This window comes from Miscanthus floridulus, chromosome 4 (assembly GCF_019320115.1).
Source record: "Miscanthus floridulus cultivar M001 chromosome 4, ASM1932011v1, whole genome shotgun sequence".
Taxonomy (NCBI): domain Eukaryota; kingdom Viridiplantae; phylum Streptophyta; class Magnoliopsida; order Poales; family Poaceae; genus Miscanthus; species Miscanthus floridulus.
In genome coordinates, this window is record NC_089583.1 from 25,197,663 (window position 1) to 25,211,361 (window position 13,699).

General features: G+C 48.6%; 1 protein-coding gene across 4 annotated transcripts in view; it reads left to right on the forward strand.

Annotated features, from left to right (window-relative positions):
• LOC136549549 (trans-resveratrol di-O-methyltransferase-like) overlaps window positions 1–13,699 on the forward strand; it is a 155,929-nt gene that overhangs the window by 106,903 nt on the left and 35,327 nt on the right. The window contains exon 1 of one of the 4 annotated variants that reach the window (XM_066540858.1): window positions 5,967–6,349. The exons of 2 other annotated variants lie outside the window; for them this stretch is intronic. The gene's annotated coding sequence lies outside the window, so the exon portion shown is untranslated. Of the gene's footprint in view, window positions 1–5,966; window positions 6,350–9,903; window positions 10,171–13,699 lie in introns of those variants that run through there. One more of the 4 variants, XM_066540859.1, reaches the window with a different exon arrangement.

The following is a 13,699-nucleotide window of genomic DNA, read 5'->3' on the forward strand; positions in this document are numbered from 1 at the left end:
AGAAAGGTACGTGTGATCGGTGAAAGCATTTTGCTTAGTTGGATATGCTCATTTTTTGTGACGACTGTTGTGCTTGTAGAGCAAGATGTGGAGCTCGGCTAGCTACGCCAAGTCCTCAAACAACTCCGAGAGGAGAAAGCGAAGGAGACAGGGCGAGCGAACAAACTGGCCGAAGAGCTGAATGGTGAGTACTCCCTAGTCGGGGTTACTGCTGAAGTAATTTCCTTGCTTGATGGAACTTTGTAATGCTTGTTGACTACCGTCGGAGGGTCAAGGCATAGTTCAATGTGCTGGAGCAGGACACCCAGACCCAGAGGGGCAAGTTTGAAGCCGTAGTTGTTGGCCTCAAACCAGTGCTCGAAAGGCAATGCCCGGACTCCGCTGGTAGTGGAGACAATTTATGGAGACCAAAACTTTGTTCGTCATAAAGTGGAGAGTACATATCTGGGGCGTTTCTAGGATAGAAACGTATGAGGTGCTCGATGTACCACGAGCTGGGAACATCGATTCCTTCGAAGTCACATAGGCGATAAGACCCTGGTCGGGTGACCACTTTGACGATGTCAGACCCTTCCCAAGGGGAGGAGAGCTTGTGCATCCCTTCGGTTTTTTGTTTTCTGCAGAGAACGAGGTCACCGACAACAAATGAATGACCTTTGATGTTGTAGTTGTAGTACCTCCGCAAGCCTTCCAGATATTTGGCTGTGCGGACGCAGGTGATTAGGCGTTCTTCCTCGGCCCTATCGATGTCCTCTGTTCAAACAGCTGCGGCCTGCCCTTCAACATAGTTTCCCACCCTAGGTGCTCGAAAGGCAATGTTCGCTGGTAGTATCGCTTCTGAGCCATAGACCAAGAAGTATGGAGACACACCGGTGTTGCGACTAACTTGAGTACGCAGTCCCCAGACTACAGCTGGTAGCTCCTTAATCCATTTGCCCATGTGCTTTTCTTCTTTCTGATATAGTCTCTTTTTTAGGGCATCAAGGATCATGCCATTCGCCCATTCGACCTGGTCGTTGGCTCTAGGATGAGCAACAGAGACGTATTTGATGAAGATGCAATGGTCTTCGCAGAAGTCCCAAAAGTGATGACCAGTAAACATAGTTCCGAGGTCGGTGATGATGCTGTTCAGGAGACCGAATCTGTGGATGATATCTTCGAAGAGCTCGACTACTTTCTTTGTAGTAGCTGAGACGAGCGGTTTATACTCAATCCACTTGGAGAACTTATCAATGGCGATGTATACGTACCAGAAGCCACCTGGCGCTGGCTTAAAAGAGCAAATCATGTCCAGTCCCCAACATGCAAAGGGCCAGGAAGCTAGAATGGTCTACAGCTCTTGTGCCGGCACGTGTATTTGCTTGGTAAAAAATTGGCATCCTTCACAACGTCAGACGAGGTCTTCTGCATCGGAGATGGCCGTGGGCCAGTAAAAACTAGCTTGAAAAGCTTTGCCGATCAGTGTTCTTGAAGTCGCGTGGTTGCCGCAGGAACTAGAGTGAATTTCGAGAAGTAACTTCACTCCTTCTTGGGTGATGTATTTTTGTAGAATCCCTTCCTTGGCACTTTTCCTCATCAAGTTGCCGTCCACCAGCACGTAATGTTTGCTTCGACGGATTAGGCATTTGGTTTCAGTCTTATCGGTGGGTATGTCGGCGCTGGTGAGGTACTTGATGAATTGTTCCCTCTAATCGGCGGTCGGCGAAGGTACCACCAATACCAGCTGCTCGGTGGGGGGAACTTCCTGAACTTCCTTATCTTCTTTAATGGATGGCGCCAGGAGATCTTGAATGAAGACCCTCAGTGGGATCGTGGCGCGAGATGAGCCCAACTTGGATAAATGGTCGGCGAGCTGATTCTGGTCGCGTACCACTTGGTGTACTCGATGCCATAGAATTTTCCTTCAAGCTTCCTAATTTCTTCACAATATGCATCCATCTTCTCGCTGGAGCAGGACCAGTCTTTGTTAAGCTGGTTGATGACTAGTGCGGAGTCCCCGTATACCATGAGGCGTTTGATGCCGAGCTCAACGGCTATACGGAGTCCATGGTGACATGCTTCATATTCGGCGGCGTTGTTGGAGGACGGAAAGTGTATCCGGAGAATGTATCGAAGCTTATCCTTGGTCAGCGTAATGAACAGAATGCCCGCACCAGCACCATTGATGTTAAGGGCACCGTCAAAGTACATCACCCAGTGCTCGGGGCAGGTGTCGACGATGGGCTCTTGGATCTTGGTCCACTCAGCATGAAATCAGCAAGCGCCTAAGACGTGATCGTAGGCCTGCTTCTGAATTCAATGGAGTAAGTGCCGAGCTCGATAGCCCACTTGATGATATGGCCGTTGGCCTCTTTGTTATGGAGGATGTCCCCCAAAGGGTACTCGGTGACCATGGCGATCCTATAATACTCAAAGTTGTGGTGGAGCTTACGCGATGTAATCAGTATGGCGTATAGTAGCTTTTGGACCTGAGGATAACAAGTTTTGGGATCGCTAAGGACCTCGCTAATGAAGTATACTGGACGTTGCACCTTATAGGTGTGCCCGGCCTCCTCGCGTTCGACCACGATGGTTGTGCTGACGACGCTAGAAGTAGCGGTGATGTAGATCAGGAGAGTTTTGTCTGGCCATGGTGCCGTCATGATCGGAGGCTTTGTTAGAAACAACTTGAGCTGCTCGAAAGCCGTATCTGCCTCCTTCGACCAGGAAAAATGCTCAGAGGCCTTGAGGAGTTTGAAGAATGGTAGCCCTTTTTCGTCGAGGCGCGATATGAAGCGGCTTAAAGCAGCCATGCAGCCTATAAGTTTCTGTATATCCTTGGCACATGTTGGCTGTTTCATGTTGGTGATGGCAGAGACCTTGTCAGGGTTGGGTTCGAAGCCATGAGCGCTGACGATGTAGCCCAGCAGTATTTCGGATGGAACTCCAAAGATGCACTTTGAAGGGTTCAACTTCCATCGGTACTTTTTTAGGCTGGCAAACGTTTCTTCGAGGTCGGCAATGAGATTGTCGACTGTCCTAGACTTGATGACCACATCATCGATGTTGCAGCCGATCTGTTGATCAAGGCACATATGGATGGCCCTTTGATAGGTTGCCCCGGCGTTCTTGAGTTCGAAGGACATGGTGGTGTAGCAGTATGCACCGAAGGGCATGATGAACGACATCTTGATCTGATCTACTTCCTTGAGGGATATCTGGTGATAGCCAAAGTAAGAGTCAAGGAAGGAGAGCAGTTCGCAGCCGACGGTGGAGTCTACAACCTCGTCTATCCATGGCAAACCGAAGGGGTCTTTAGGGCAGTGTTTGTTAAGATCAGTGTAATCAATGCACATTCTCTATTCTTTATTTTTTTTGAATGAGAACAGGGTTTGCCAACCACTCAGGATGATACACTTCTTTTGTAAATCCGACAGCTAAGAGCCATTTTATTTCTACCCTAATAGCCTCCTTCTTGTCTGGCGTGAATCGTCAGAGTTTCTGCTTGATCGGTTTGGCGGTTGGCGAGACATTCAAGGAGTGCTCGATCTTCTCCCGTGGTACCCCCAGCATGTCTATAGGTTTCCAAGCAAACATGTTGGCGTTGGCACATAGGAAGGAGGTAAGCGCGCTTTCCTATTTGAGGTCAAGGTGAGCCCCAATCTTCATGTTCTTGGAGGGGTCGTCGAGGCCGAGGCCGACCTTCTTTTATTTCCTTGGACTTGGTGGAGGCATGGGGAGGCTCTAGCTCTAGGATCTCCATGTCGTCGGTGGGCAACGTCTTGGCTTCGGTGACCACGCTGGCCATCTGGATGGAGTGGTTAGTGGCTTCGACGAGAGCAAGACTCTCTGTCTCGCAGGCGTAGGCGATGGATAGGTTGGCCTGCAGGGCCAGAACTCCTACAGGCAAAGGCATCTTCAGCACCAGATACGCATAGTGCGGTACAGCCATGAACTTGGCCAGAGCTAGCCAACCAAGTATGGCGTGATAGGCGGTGTTGAAGTCGGCGACGTAGAAGTTGATGTGTTCGACGCGGTAGTTGCTTGCCGTGCCGAAATGTACTGGTAGGGTGATCTCTCCAAGCGGTTTGGAGGCCCTGCTAGGTACACACCCCAAAAGGAGGAGTCGGAGGGTGTGAGATCTGATAACCCATGGCCTAGCTCCTTTAGGGCTTTGGCGAAGAGGAGATTCAGAGCGCTCCCACCATCAACGAGCACCTTTCTAAAAAAGCACCTTCTAGACGGTTGCGTCGAGGACAAGGGGGAAGCGCCCTATGTAGGGGATGTCTGCCCACTGGTCAGCCCTGCTGAAGGTGATGGGTACCTTGGACCATGGGCAATAACTGGGGTTGGCGGTGGCGTCTTCCGTAGCGATGGAGAGCACCCGCCGTGCGGCAAGCTTCCGTTCTCTTCTGCTTTTGGTGGAGGCGAGGCCCCCAAAGATGGTGGCGACCACCTTGTCGTGGTCCTAGAAGGCATTGTTGTTGCCCCTAGGCGGTCGGCGGCCTCCGGCTACGTCGTAGGCGTCGTCTTCTAGCTTTTTGTCCTGAAACTCCTTAGCCAAGCCGAGGCAGTTCTTCATCTTGTGCTTGGCATTCTTGTGAAGAGGGCACGGGCCGTCGAGGATCTTTTGGTACTACTCGTCATAGTTGCGCTTGGCGCGAGGTTGACTTATGGCGGCGACGATGTGGTCTTGCCGGTGGCGGCAATTTTGGCCAGACTTGGGTCCTTCTGCTCGATCACGGCCGCTGTCTCTGTGGTCTATGAAGCAGTGGTCATTGTGGCATCTGTCGTCAGGGTGGTCATCGTAGCGGCGAGGTGGGCGATGAGTGCCCGCATCCTCATTGAAGCGCACCTTGGCTTCCTCAGCGTCAGCTTATTGGTTGGCAGTAGTGATCATCTCACCAATGCCTATGGGCAGCTTGTGGTTGAACTTGGAGCAAAGCTCGCAATGGTGGAGTCCTCGGGTGAAGGCGGTGATGACCTCAGCTTCCGCGATGTTGGGAATAGAATTTCTCATCTCGAAAAAGCATCGGATGTAGCTACGGAGGAGCTCAGACGGCTTCTGGTTGATGTGGTTGAGATCATGCTTGGTGCCCGGCCGAGTACACGTAGCCATATAATTGTCGGTGAAGACTTTTTTTAGCATTTCCTAGGATCCGATGGAGTCTCGGGCAAGGCTAGTAAACCAGCTCATGGCGGGTGGCGTGAGCATGATAGGGAGATAGTTCACCATGACACTAGTGTCTCCTCTAGCGGCGCAGACAGCGGTGGCGTAAGCCTATAGCCACTGTGTTGGATTCATCCTTCCCTCGTAGGGCTCAACCCCAGTGATTTTGAAATCACAGGGCCACTAAAGTGTTTGGAGCACCCTTGTAAACGCTGGGGGCCCTTCGGGGTTGTGGTCGGCATTGGCCGCAGCATTGCCGATGTTGATCATCACAAGAGCTGAGTTCGGGTTTCCATACTCCTGCTCATACTCCTGGCGGCGGCGTACTTAGTCTTCATGGCGACCGAAGCGACGTTGTTCGATATGCCATCGTGCATCCCAGAGGTTGCTGAGGTGCACTCGAGCATCCTGTTCGACCTCCTGGTCGTGTTGGCAATGGTGTTCAGTGTGGTGGACCTCGGCTCCCCCCTGGAGAGGTAGTGACTGGTCGGCAAAACGGCTTTGACTAGGGCAGCGATTGGATCTCGGCGCAGCTGATCGACTAATCATGCTCCTAGAGCACAAAGGTCTTTGATCCTCATGGATCTCATTAACCTGACAGTGTGCTGCTTTAAGCATGGTGATGACCTTGGCGAGCTCGGGTGTCTATGGGAGGCAGGAGAGCTCATTGGCGGCCACTGCCAGATTGGTGCTTGGAGTCTTGAAGACGTCGTGGCCATCAACACGGAGAAATTCTTCGTCGAGGTCGCGGTAGAGCGGGAGTGGCCTTCCTTGTGAGTCGAGCCAATTATTTCAAGCAGCCTCGACCGGCGTCTCGCCTCCTCGTCGACGACGACAATAGCGTCAGCAGCAGTCAACATACATGCCTTTCACAGTTCATGCTCCTGTGCTGCTCGCCGCTCCACTTCAGGGCGTCTCAGAGCCTGGCTGACTGGCTCAGGGACGACGAGGGAGACGCCGCAGCAGCAGAGACACCGCGGCTGCGCCCCGGTGTTCGCGGGACTGACGTCCCTGGTGGACGTCGGAGGAGGTGTCGGGACGACGGCGAGGGCCATCGCCAGGGCCTACCCGCACATGAGGTGCTCCGTGCTGGAGTTGCCCCAGGTGGTGGACGCCGTGCCGGCTGATGTTGGTGCTGTTGAGTTCATCGCCGGCGACATGATGGAGTACATCCCTCCAGCTGATGCTGTGTTACTCAAGGTATGAGTACTAGGTCATCACTAGTGATGCAGGTGTTTTTTCGTAGGTTTACAGTAGTACCTAATGACACACAATGCTTTAACATCTTATAATTTGGAATGGATGGAGTATATAAGTAATTAGTGAAGGCCGCGCGCCTTCGCACGCGCCGGTAAGAGAATAAGCTTAGGTTTTTCAATGTAGAGTTCTCATGCCGTACGTTGTACATATTTGCGGCCGATGTAATAAGCTGGAACCTGCAGGATGCTTATATTACATGCAAAAGTTGTGGTAAAGCCCATACATTAGATAGTTACATTCTAAAAAGCTAGAAATGTCTTAACTGTACAATTCTAGGCTGCATATGTTAGGCTACGATATGTGTAGTGATACTGGTGTGCACATGAGCACGCATATTATACATAATAAGCATCAGGTAGCGCTGCGCAGATGCTGATGCCAGATCTTGTTATATGGCAGTACCTTGTTGTTCTGTTCGAAGCAGCAAGGGCTGGTGGATGAATCTGTGTATGCATCTCGATGTGTAAGTTATACTGGTATTTAAAGTATATGATAAGTTGGCACATGGCATGGAACAATCGGTGTACCTGATCTTGGTAGCGGCACATATAAAATGGATGTGCATACAGAGCAGCAAGTAAATTTGTCTAGAAAATAATTTCCTAAAACACTTCTTTATCAAAATCAGAATAGTGATTTAGGAATTCTTATGGAAAATAAATTCCCAAAAGCCATGGAACGTTCGCAGGAATTGTGTAAAATTTGACCACACACTTAAAGGAAAATCTCTACTAAAAGGCTGAAGGCCATGTGTGTCAAAATCATTTTATCGTAAACAATTTTCTTAGTGATTGGTATCATATTTGGCTTTCATGTTTGTATGTTTTGTGTGTAGAGAGGTAAGCGACAATTTTTTGCATCATTGCATTGATCGTGTTACCTGAAGGTCCCCAATGGCCTGGATACGTACCTTCTGCCAATTTGGAAATTTCTCAAAGAGATATTCTATTAGTATCCGGAACTACATGATCAGAAACATACCTAGTTAGCACGGTGCAGGTGCAGCGGTAAGCAGTCTCAATCTCTTACGCCACCCGTTGGAACACAAGGCACAAACTTGTCCAACACCCAAGGCACACACAACCTGGCACTCACTGATAATTGCCTTTGCCACAAGATCTTACTGCAAGCGGAGGACCATAGTACAGACTCCTTTGGCTGGAGACATGCCAAACTGGTCGAACTTGTCCGTATGCTCCACAGGATATGGAACAGTCTGCATCGTTTTGATAGAAATTAGCAAATTGTGGAACACAAGCAATAGTACAATACCAAGAGCAGAAGGTCAATTAGCATCTAACTACCTCCTAGAGCTCCTCTTGACACTCTCAGCCAAGCAATATCCTCCCAGAGGACTTGGACAACCTAAATCCGCAGGTTGGCAGACCAACGCTGCACCGCCCACTTGTGCCACCACTGACGATGTCAATCGAAGGTATTGCCATTGATAAAGACATTAAAAATTGCAGATGTATTAGGCCATTGCAGGCTATAGAGATATACAAGAAGGTGGGCAGCAGATAGAGAGTGTATTTCACCAAGATAAAAGTACCAAAGCAGTTCAATCATGACTATGTAAAATAAAATGGTGACAACCGAAATCTATTGCCAATGATGAAGACACTAAAAATTGCAGATGTATTAGGCAATTGCAAGGCTATAGTAGATATACAAGAAGGTGGGCAGTAGAGAGAGTAATTTCACCAAGATAAAAATAATAAAGCAGTTCAATCATGACTATGTAAAAATAAATTTCCAAAGCAAAGTAAAAAAATGCCTAGATCACAGTACAAGGCATGTTACCCTCTGTAATCCAATCTCACACAGGGTTTGTTCATAGAACATCAAAATTGGAGAACTCAAACAAAATTGCAGAGTTGTACCGACTGTGTACATGAAACTGAATTTTCTGAAATTAGCAATTTGCACAGATATTTAGCTAGCAGCATGAATAAAGAGAGTAGGAAATATGAGTACTAGGATAAATTAAAACGGAAACAAGGCACAGTGTGTCATCTAGTTAGCCTAAGATGTTGTAGACTTTTAACTGACACCGGAAAAGAACAAAACATTATATATAGGAGTACACAATACTGATTTTTTATTGATGTGACGATACGTGGATGTTGTCCCAAAAAAATGAGAAACTAAAACCGTCGATTATCAATTTTGTCCCAAATCTCAATAAACATGAATATAAGACCATAGACCACAAGAGCGTGGGACTCATGGAGCATAACAGAGCACATCATATTTGAGGTAAGAGGAAAAAATATTTTTTCCAAACGAGCCTCGACTATCAATTTTACCCCAAATTCAAAAAACATGAATATAAGTGTCGACAGAATATCATCGGCAGTCACTACTGGAGACGGCCTCTTTGCTGAGGGCCTGAGGCCCTCGGCAAAGGCCCATTAACCCTCGGCAAAGGCTTTGCCGAGGTCGGCCCTCGGGCAAAGAGCTTTCGGGGAATTTTGAGTCGGCGAAGAGGGTCTTGCCGAGGGACTCTTTATCGGGCCACTCGGCAAAGCCTTTGCCGAGGGCTGGAGCGACACTCGGCAAGAAAAGCAGCCGTCACGGCGCCGGCGCCTAGGACGGAGTCTTTGCCGAGGGCCGTCTCCGGGACCCTTGGCAAAGAATTATTCTTTTTTTTAAAAAAAATCTTTGACGAGGGCCTCCAACCATGGCCCTCGGCAAAGAAATGTGCAGAATTTTTCCAAAAATCTTTGCGAGGGCTTCCACGCAGGCCCTCGGCAAAGAAATTTTATTTTTTTAAAAAAAGTCTTTGCCGAGGGCCTCCAACCATGGCCCTCGGCAAAAGAAATGTGCAGAAATTTTATTTTTTTTAAAAAAAAATCTTGTCGAGGGCAATGGGACGGCCCTCGGCAAAGGACCCTTCTTGCCGAGGGCCTTGGTCATTGCCCTCGGCAAAGAGGCAGAAATTTAATTTTTTTTTTGTTTTTTGCATTCCGTCGACACAAGCATTTCATATATATACATATATATATATCAACCATCACATATATATATCACACAGAACCCATTTTCTCACAATATATCACAACCATAATTGTGAACCACAAATCACAATATATTACAACGACAAGTCACATGTTCCTCATCATTCACATGTTTATTACGACAAGTTCATGAAATCCAAGCACAATTCAGAACCATAAACCACAAATATTACAATAAAGTCCAACCACATCACCTAGCACTAGTCCTCATCAAGGTAGCCTATGAGACGGTGGTGAAGGAAAGGCGGGATCACCCGATGATGCACTACCAAATTGATTGGAACCCGCAGGACGGAGGCTGCACAAAGGAGCAGAGATTGCATGTGTGAGTAATCCGAGAAAACAGTTTGGAACTTAGAGATTGCATCTAGTAATCTAGGAATACAAAAAAATTAGACTCAATTGAAAATTTTCGGTAGCACCTCCCCTGCACGGGGAGGTTTCCAAAACCTGCAAGAAACAACGGCACGAACGCCGACATCCACAACGGCACGAACGCCGATATCCACAACGGCACGAAGGCCGACATCCACAACAGCACGAAGGCCGACATACATGCAAAGCACAAGCGAAAAGTGAACTTTCATACTTACAGGAGTAGCTGCAGGAGTAGGAGGTGGAGGAGCTGAAAACTGCACAGGTACACCCGATGCTTGCCCAAGACTTTGCATGATCACCATCATCTCCGCCATCTGCTTCTACGCGGCCTCGAACGCGACCTGCTGGGCCTGCAGCTGTGCGGTCAGTTCCGTGTTCTGCTCTTGACTTTGCCTTTTTGTTTCTTGCAGCTCGGCCTGCAATATTTCACTCCAATGTATCAGTAATGCAAATCTAATTTAGGTGTTGTAAATATCAATGTACGACGAGTAAAACAGGAATTACCTGGAGTGCCTGGACCTGCTGCAGTGCTGGAGAAGGCCGTGAGCGTATGGGCTAGCTGGAGCTCGTGCTCTATGCTCGGATAGCGTCGAGGGAGGGAACAGTGGTGGAGTTGATGGCGCCATCTACAATCCATAGCCGTCCATGCTTCTTGCCTCCTCCGAGCCTCATGATCGTCTCTACATCAATGGGCTCAGTGCGCACATTGTAATCTTCCCCATAGATCTCCCTTACCGAGGACGTGTACTCTTGGACTTTAATGTATACGTTTGGGTCGGAGTACACCTGGGGCGGGGCAGCCAGGTCAAAGGAGACAGAGGACGACGCCCTGCCCATGTGGTACATAGCCCATGCAGAGAACTCCGAGACCTCCTCGCCTAGGTGCGCAGCCTCCTGCGAGAAAGACGGTAAGATGGTGACAAATCAAGAAGAATTGAGCATCAAAATAAATCAAAGAAATCACTTACGTATGCTTGTTTGTATCCGGGGAGGCTGCGGCTGCCTTGATGGTGAGTTGGATCTTGCCTCATCAGACGCTGTTCCCACAGCCTCTCGTGCGTGCCAACAAAGTCCTGTGATAACCACTTGTCCACGATCATGGCCCAGCACTCGGGATACGATCGGCACCACCAAGGAATCACCTACAAGTCATCGAGTATTTGACATATAAGAAGATGAAATTGAACCTACTTAATATCAAAATGAATCATTATGAATGTTATTCGCCTACCTCAAGGTACTGGTCCCGGGTCAGCGTAATCAGTCTTGCTTGAGGCTTGGGGAGGGACCGCTTAAGTACCGACCTATAGTAGTCTATGTGGGCTTGGACGCGCCCATGGTGGTGCATCTCGGTGACGTACTTCCTACAAGCTGCGGCAGCCGCCCTATCCGTCCTGGGCCTCAAGTCCTTCTACGGCCTTGAAAATTTTCTGCATACAAAACCGATGTATCCATTCATTATTTCAATAAAACATTTAACCAATGAATGAGATGTATTAAGCAATGTTGTGCGAGAGAAACTTACCCAAAACTCTGCCAATACCCGCTCTTGCTTGTTGTAGTAAGTGTCATCCGTGACCAGCGCGTACCTGTCCCAGTTGGAGGCCGGCTCCCGCACCACCGGCTCTTCGGACAGTTGCACAATGCCGGGGTACCATTTCCTGCACAAAACACCAAGGATGCTCGCGGGGGTGCGTGCTGGAGTACCTGACAAAACCAACCAGGCCCCTACATAAGTGATTAAGAAAATTTATCAGTTTCTCTTATGATTTCCAACATATCTTATGATGTAGTTGTGATAACATCTATAGTTACTTACCTCTTTGCCATAGGCCGAATCACTGGGCGGTTGTGAGGAAGCGAAACCAGGAGGAGGCTCGTCGGGACCTCGCTCGTAGGGAGTCTGGGTAGCGGTACCCCCTCCGTCGCCCTCGAGCCCCTCGCCTCCCTCGCCCTCGAGCGCCTCGCCTCCCTCGCCCATCTGCTGACCCCTCTCGTCCTCCGACGAGGATGTGGCCGTGGCCGTCACGTGCTCCTCCTCCAGCACCTCGTCACATGGCGAGGGAGGAGATCGCTGCCTCCTACGGCTGCTGCCCCTGGTCCTCCTCTTGTCCCCTCCTACGGATGCTGCCCCAGACGATGACCCCTCACCTCGAAGGAGAGGGCGATCTCTCCCATAAACCGAGGGCGTGTCACGGCGTGGACGTCTGCTCGCCATCTTTGTTCAATCTCCTGCAATCACAAAGAATGAACAAGACTAATTAGTACATATATTAGAAATAGATTCAAAATATATAAACAAAACACAAATTAAAAAAAACATAGTATTACATGTACTAGGAATAATCTTCATGATTGGGATCATAGGTCTCATCATCACTGTCAAAATTGTCCAAATGGGCAACACTATCCGAAGGTTCTATGTTGTCATCGTAGTCATTGCCTAGAAGTATTCGCTCAAGCATTGTTATGTCCTTAGCATTTACCACCACATCTCCATCGACCTCGCCATCAACCATTTCGTTGTCTACTTCCATTTCGATTGCTTCGAGTAAGACTATCTCAAACATGCCTGGTAGCCCATCTTCTTGATAGAACTGTCCATCATATGTGTTTGCGTTGAAGTTGTAATCATCATCGTTTGGGGCAGGTAGTTTACCGTGTGGAGATACCTGGTGCACAATAGCCCAACCCTTAAGATCCTCTTTGTCTTGGTTGGCATATCGAGTATAATACACCTGCACAGCCTGTTGAGCCACAATGTAGACATCTTTTCTAGGATAGATGGAATCTTCTCGAATCTCGACTAGCCCAAGATGAGGGGTTCGTCTCGTTGATCGAGGATTAAACTAGTGGCATTTGAACATGATAGGTTTAAGAGGTTTGTCTCCATGAAATGAGAGTTCATAGATTTCCTCAACTCTACCATGATAGTCGAGGCCATTAGTGCCGGGCGTACAAACTCCGCTATTTGTGGTTTTTCGTTTGGGCCGAATCTGCTCGTAACTTGTTGTGTGGAAGCGATATCCGTTCACGTCATAGCCGATAAATGACTTCACCCTAATGTCACAGCCGTTTGCAACCTGTTTCAACTCATCACTCATGGACGAACTGGTCTGGGCCTGCAAGGTGAAGCATGATAGATCGTTATATTAATCAAACGTACGATCACCTTGGACGATCGAACGTACAGAGCTAAATTGGACATTACCTTTTGTTTGAACCAAGAAATAAAACCAGGCCTCCCCGCTCCCACACCCCGCGAAACAAGGGTGTCTTGTTCATGCGAGGTAGGATCCCTTGATTGATGCCAGAATTCACAAACAAATTCCCTGTCCGAACGAGAATCAATGGGGTTGGATGCAGAATAGTGACGGCGTATTGAATTGAGATGGTTGAGAACTTACTTGATGAACGGCTGCACCTCGGTAAGGTTATTCAACACATATAGCATGATACTACGCCACTCTTCATTTCCCAATAGCTTCAGGGTTGATCCACTTGCGCTGTCGAGTTGGCCTTGGAAAAGGCTGAGGGTCGATTCATTTTCGCCAGCATTGTAACAAGGGAGTGGATTATGATTGCTAGGAAGGTTCGGCTTGTAGTATTGCGTTGTGAAGTTTGCCACCTCCTCCCGAAGGCATGCCTCTGCAATGGAAGCCTCAATTCTAGGCTTTATTTGTACATTTTTTGCGAAGAGTCTTTAGACATCTCTCGATTGGATAGCACCAATGGGCCATGCACGGGCCCCCCCAAACATGCCTCGGACGGGAGGTGCACAATCAGATGCTGCATCGGCAAGAAGAAGCCGAGTGGAAAGATCTTCTCCAGCTTACAGAGCAACACAGGTGCCTGCTTTTTCCAAGTCCTGAGCGATGGCCCTAGATATCTC